This window comes from Geotrypetes seraphini, chromosome 8 (genome assembly GCF_902459505.1).
Source record: "Geotrypetes seraphini chromosome 8, aGeoSer1.1, whole genome shotgun sequence".
NCBI classification, from domain to species: Eukaryota; Metazoa; Chordata; class Amphibia; order Gymnophiona; family Dermophiidae; genus Geotrypetes; species Geotrypetes seraphini.
In genome coordinates this window covers 71,129,627-71,135,626 of record NC_047091.1, presented here as the reverse complement: position 1 = coordinate 71,135,626, position 6,000 = coordinate 71,129,627, and the positions used below count along the sequence as shown (strand labels likewise).

Here is a 6,000-nt window from a genome sequence, read left to right as displayed (position 1 = left end):
TATCCCTACGCGCGGCGTGTGGGCGAGGACAAACAAAAATAGTCCTTGCAATCTGAATTATATTTTTGGTAAGCAAATAAAACTCTTTTAATTTTCTAAATACGTACAGTAGAAAAAAAGATATATACTGTACTCCCAAAGCCTCTGCATGTTGCCAAGGGGTTTATATTACAGAAAAGGTTTAAAGTCAGACTGAACATTAAGGCCCTCCGCCAAAAATAAGATTTTTTTTTTTTTCCTCTTGGGGACAATAAAACATACAATCTTTGTTTTGTATTTTTAACAAAATCAGATATGCCCTTTATAAAACACATCGACAAAAATTAGAAAAACATTGATGTTTCCTTATTTTACCAGCTTCGTAATTCAATTTCGTTGACATTGAACACGCTAAAACTAATAACTAACCTACGTTTCCTCCCTCGCCACACCGTTAAAATAGGTATTTATTGATATTCATAAAATTAAAACAAAATATTAGGACAACCTCACATAATAAATGTTGAGAAAAGCAAAATAGTTCCGGGCGTAGGGATACGGTTTAGAGAAAGAAAATACAGTTGAGAACTGGTTCTAGCCGGTTCAGACCAGTTCCTGTGACGTTCTTGGCTGAGTTGCAGGAAGGGAAATAGTAGTGCCGCAGTGAGTTATTGCGCATGCGTGTCTGCCTGTATCTGAGATGGGAGAGGGGTGCAGAGGAAACTTTAAAAACAGGGTTAGAACCTGTTAAGAAAGCATTTTGAAGTTTTTTTAGTTTCTATTCATTTTAACTAGGTGGAAATCCTGATTTACTTTCTAGAAACTGGTTTTAGTCATAATGGAGCCCAGAGTAGAAATAAGGAGGAGGCCCTTCTTCTACCTATCCGTTTCCCAATTTCCCCACCCACTTTTAATGACTTCTTCACACACAAAACACTGACAGACCTTCACCAAATACAGAACAATGGATCAAAATTAGAAATAGAAATATGAATATCAAAACTGAAGTGGGAGGGAGGGAGGGAGTGGGCATCTCCTGCTACAGGGTGGGGGATGGGTAGAAGTGGCAGGGGATTGTGTGGTGGGAGGAAGTGGGCATCTTTCCTGCTGTAGGGTGGGGTGGGCGGGTAGTAGTGTCAGGGGATTGTGCAGCAGAAGGGAGTGGGCATCTCTCCCACTGCAGGGGAGGTGGATAGTAGTGTCAGGGAATTGTGCGACATGGTGGGAGAGTGGGCATCCCTCTTGCTGCCAGGGGTGGGTGTCTGGAGGTTGTGTGAGCATGGCAAGAGAGAGTGTGCATCTCTCCTGATGATCTTCGATTTGGGGTTTATTTGTTTTCAATTTGTGTGGGGATGGGGGTCTGAGCTGTCAAGCCTTACTTTCCTGTCAGTGCCTGAGCCAATCAGCGCTCAGTCACTGATCAGAAAGTAATGCTACGACAGCATATTGTAAACCGTCTAGGTATATCAAATTTTGAATAAACTTGGAAACTCAGATCTGTTGCTAATTTTGGCTGCAAAAGTGGCACAACAAGCTTAGGGAATCAGTCGGCGATAATAAAAAATCGCTCAGAGTGCTCATGTTAATATTTACCTTGTACTACATTTTCATGGCAGTGTCGGAGACTGTTAGGAAACTCAGAAAAGACCACGGTAAGCCATTTTGATAATCCGCCGCTAAAATACATGCATGGTAAACCAGATGTAACCAGTTTAGCGAGCAGGTTAAAGGCACATTTTAGTTTTGAGAATCATCCTCTCAGTGACATAACCATGAGAGGGGGCTGGGTCTCTCACTTTGAGCTTAGGCTACCTCAAAATGAACATCTTCCTTGATGTAGCTGGTAGGGATCCACAAGTCTCATTAGCTGTTGACCACATCCCACCCTCCTCAAGTCCAGTGACCAGAACTTTTAAAGTTCTGCAGCTGGAAGCAGTATTACAGAGCCGCTGCCATCCCTCCTCCCCCCTACCCCCTTCTTGGCTCTCATATATACATGAAAGCACTGGCAGCTTGAGGATACTGCCACTAGCTGCAAAGCTTGGAGACTTCTGGGTCACAGACTAGAGGAAGAAGAAGATGCCAGAGCTTGAGGATCTCCACCAACTCATTTATATTTTACATTCAGGCAGGGAGAAAATTTGGTGCCCATCCACCCATTTTGGAATCCAGCCCCTCCCCCTCCCCAAATTAGCTGTATGGCTAAGCCACTGAACACAACAGAAAAATATTTGTGATGTACATATCCTAAAGATAATGTATTCCAGTTAATGAATTCAAAATAAAACACATTACTACCTTGTCTGGACAATTTGGTCTTCCATCATCTTGGTCCCAGTTTCTCTTTCTGCTTTTTGTCTATCTTCTACTAATTCTCTTTCCAGTGTCTGGTGTCCATTTTTTTCTCCTCTCTTGTGCCATTTCCCTCATTAATAAGGTGACCATACGTCCCGTTTTGAACAGGACTGTCCCCTTTTTAGATCCCCTGTCCCGTTGTCCCCATGCGCAGCTTTGAAATGCTGAAATGTCCCGTTTTCAGTGAAAGTGTCCCGAAGCTGTCCGTGGGTACAATGGGACAGGCGATCGCTTCCCCTCCCTCCAGCGCAGAAGCGTGCCCCCTCCAGACCAGCCCCCACTGCTGCTGCCTACCGCCACTTCAAACACCCCCTCCCCGGGTCCGCTACTGCTGCCGACCGCTGACCGCCGCAACAAAAGCAGCAAGGTCCAGGCACTGGCCCACAAACCTTCCTGACATCAATTCTGACGTCGGAGAGGAAGTTCCAGGCAAGCCAATCCTGGCTGGGCTGGAACTTCCTCTGGAAAGAAGGTTTGTGGGACGGCGCCTGGACCTTACTGCTTTAGTTGCGGCGATAGGCAGCAGCAGCGGATGCCGGTCCGGGGAGAGGCAGGCTTCAGCGCTGGAGGGATGGAGGCAGGCTGGCTGGCTTTAGCGGGGCAGGGAGGGAGGAAGGGAGGTAGGCTGGCTAGCTTCGGGGGAGAGGGGTGGAACAAAGACTGGAAGGCAGTGAGGGGGCACTGGGGGCACTAAGGACATAGGAAGGGCCACTAAGGACATGGGATGGGGGCACTGGGGGCACTAAGGACATAGGAAGGGACACTAAGGACATAGGTAGGGACACTGGGGGCACTAAGGACAGGAAGAAGGCACTAGGGGCACTAAGGACATGGGAAGGAGGCACTGGGGGCACTAAGGTCATAGGAAGGGGCACTGGGTGTACTAAGGACATGGGAAGGAGGCACTGGGAGCACTAAGGACATAGGAAGGGGCACTAAGGACATTGGAAGGAGGCACTTGGGGCACTAAGAACATAGGAAGGGACACTGGGGGCACTAAGGACATAGGAAGGAGGCACGGGGCACTAAGGACATTGGAAGGGGCACTAAGGACAAGGGAAGGAGGCAATGGGGGCACTAAGAACATAGGAAGGGGCATTAAGGACATGGGAAGGAGGCACTGGGGGGGCACTAAGGACATAGGAAGAGGCACTGGAGGGGCACTAAGGACATGGGAAGGGGCACTAAGGACATAGGAAGGAAGGAGGGAGGGAATAGAAAGGGATAATTACTATATTGTGCTTGAGTGCAGAAAGAAATGAAAGAAAGGATGCACCGTCAGTAGGAAACGCAGCCAGAGACTCATGAAATCACCAGACAGCAAAGGTAGGAAAAATGATTTTATTTTCAATTTAGTGATCAAAATGTGTCAGCTTTGAGAATTTATATCTGCTGTCTATATTTTGCACTATATTTATTTTTCTGTAGTTACTGAGGTGACATTGCATATTTTAGTCATCTGCCTTGACATCTTGGAACCCCCCAAATATAAATAATTAACATTTTCTCTGCGTATAGTGTGCTTTGTAGTTTTTTTAAATTTTATGGTTACCATTATGAATTAATAAGATATGTGTACATGAAAAATGAATGAAATAAATTGGGGTGGGGCTAGGGAGGGATTGGGGGCGGGACTGACAATTAATAGATGTCTCGTTTTGATGAAAAAAAAATGGTCACGGTACTCATTATGCCTGTCTCCAACATATTGATTTTTCCCTTTCAGCTATCTTCCTTTTTTTCTGCCTCTGTCCACTCAGTTCTCACCCTTTTTTTTAAATTTTCAGCTACCTATCAATTTTCCATCTCCTCTCAGTCCCTAGCTTTTCCATTTCCCATCTCACTCATTTTCCAGACTTCTTTTTTTATATATATATAAATATTTATTGATTTTCAAATAGTAACGGTGCAATACATATGAATCTGAACGTATAACAAATCAGAGCGTTCCAGTTTTCTACCACTCTCAAGTAAAATGTTGTGGTAGCCATGTTAGTCCACTTTTAAAGGTAACAAAGAAATAAAACAAAACATAAAGGAGATAAGATGATGCCTTTTTATTGGACTAACATAATGCATTTTTGATTAGCTTTTGAAGGTAGCCATTCTTCTTCAGAAAAGCAGCCTTTAATTCTATTGGGTGGCTTTCTTGCATTATAACATCCTCTAATCAGATTTGATCAGACCCTTTCTGGTGAAAGGGCCCAAAAAGTTGCAGGAATTAACTATATAGGAAAGCACATTTTGGAGAGCTAGCCCAACAATTAGGCAAAACTCAGCAGACACCTAGGACAATGGTTCTCAACTTAGTTCTCGAGGCAGTTGAGTTTTTAGCATATCCACAACAAATATGCATGAGATAGATTTGCATGCACTACCTCTCCTTTGTATGCAGATCTATCTCATGCACATTCATTGTGAATATCCTGAAAACTTAACTGGCTAGATGTGCCCCAAGCTTGAGTCTTATTGCAGTGTCACCCATAGGGGAGGAGGGAGGGTCAGTGTGGCTGACTTATCCTGCTGTCCACGGAGAACTCCCGTTACAGGTAAGTAACTTCGCTTTCTCCATGGACAAGCAGTATAAGTCAGCCCCACTTTTGGTGACTCTCCAGCTGCGGGATGCGGAGGGTGTAAGAGGACGGGGTCCCCATCGGGGATGGTCCCCTCTGCGTCCTCGCTACCTCGCTGCGGTAGGGTGAGGCTGCATAAATGTCAGGTGAGGGACAGAGACAAAGCCCCAGTTACTGAGACCAGTCAGAGGTTATGCGTTGTAAACAATAGGAACTTTATGTTGGTCCTTAGAACTGGACCAACACTCCCTTTCTTTTTTTTTTTAATCTATCAACATAGTAGAGTATGTATCTCAATAACAGATAGTGATTATAACAAATATAAATCACCAACGTGGTGTTTGAGTAACACTTTTTTTTTTTTGATTGTGCAAATTGTGCCAACATGGCAGAATATAAGCTGTCTAACAATCTCTTCTGTCTGATTCAGACAGATCAGACAGTCCTGTTCATCTAGTCCAGGTATTAGTGTCTTTTGCTGTGTCTGTTTTGGTCACCATTTGTAGTATGTTGAGACCAAAGTCATTGGGGGCCTGTTTTCGGGCGATCCAGGCAATAGTGTCTGGTGAGGGTGTGTGGGGTAGACCATGTGGCTGCTCTGCAAATGTCCTGAAGTGGCGTGTTGCTGAGGTTTGCCAATGTTGCGTCCATGGCTCTTAGTTGGTGTGCTGTGGTCTTTCTCTCAAGGGACACTCCCTCTTGCTCGTAGCAGGAGGCAATGCAGTTTGAGATCCAGTTGGATATAGTGCGTTTCCCCACTGGTGTTCCTGGCTTGTTGGGGTTAAAGGAGACAAATAATTGTACTGCCTTTCGCCAGGGTTGCGTTCGTTGAATGTATAGGCGAAGTGCACGGGTGCAGTCCAAGGTGTGTAGGAGTTGTTCCGTGCTGTTGGTATGTGGTCCCTGGCAGAAGGAGGGGAGCACTATCAATTGGTTTACATGGAAAGATGAGACTACCTTAGATAGGAACTTTGGATGAGTTCTCAGCACTGCGTGATCATGAAGGATCTGTGTGTCTGGTGGGTATGTCACCAGGGCCTGTAGCTCGCTGATACGCCTTGCTGATGTGATGGCAATGAGCAAGACTACTTTC

General features: G+C 45.2%; 1 long non-coding RNA gene across 1 annotated transcript in view; it reads left to right on the top strand.

Moving 5' to 3' along the window:
- Positions 1-585: 585 nt before the first annotated feature.
- The window catches only part of LOC117364463, a 34,939-nt gene continuing 29,524 nt past the window's right edge, over positions 586-6,000 (top strand). Inside the window, exon 1 of the long non-coding RNA XR_004540257.1 lies at positions 586-642. This is a non-coding gene — a long non-coding RNA (uncharacterized LOC117364463). The remainder of the gene's footprint in view (positions 643-6,000) is intronic.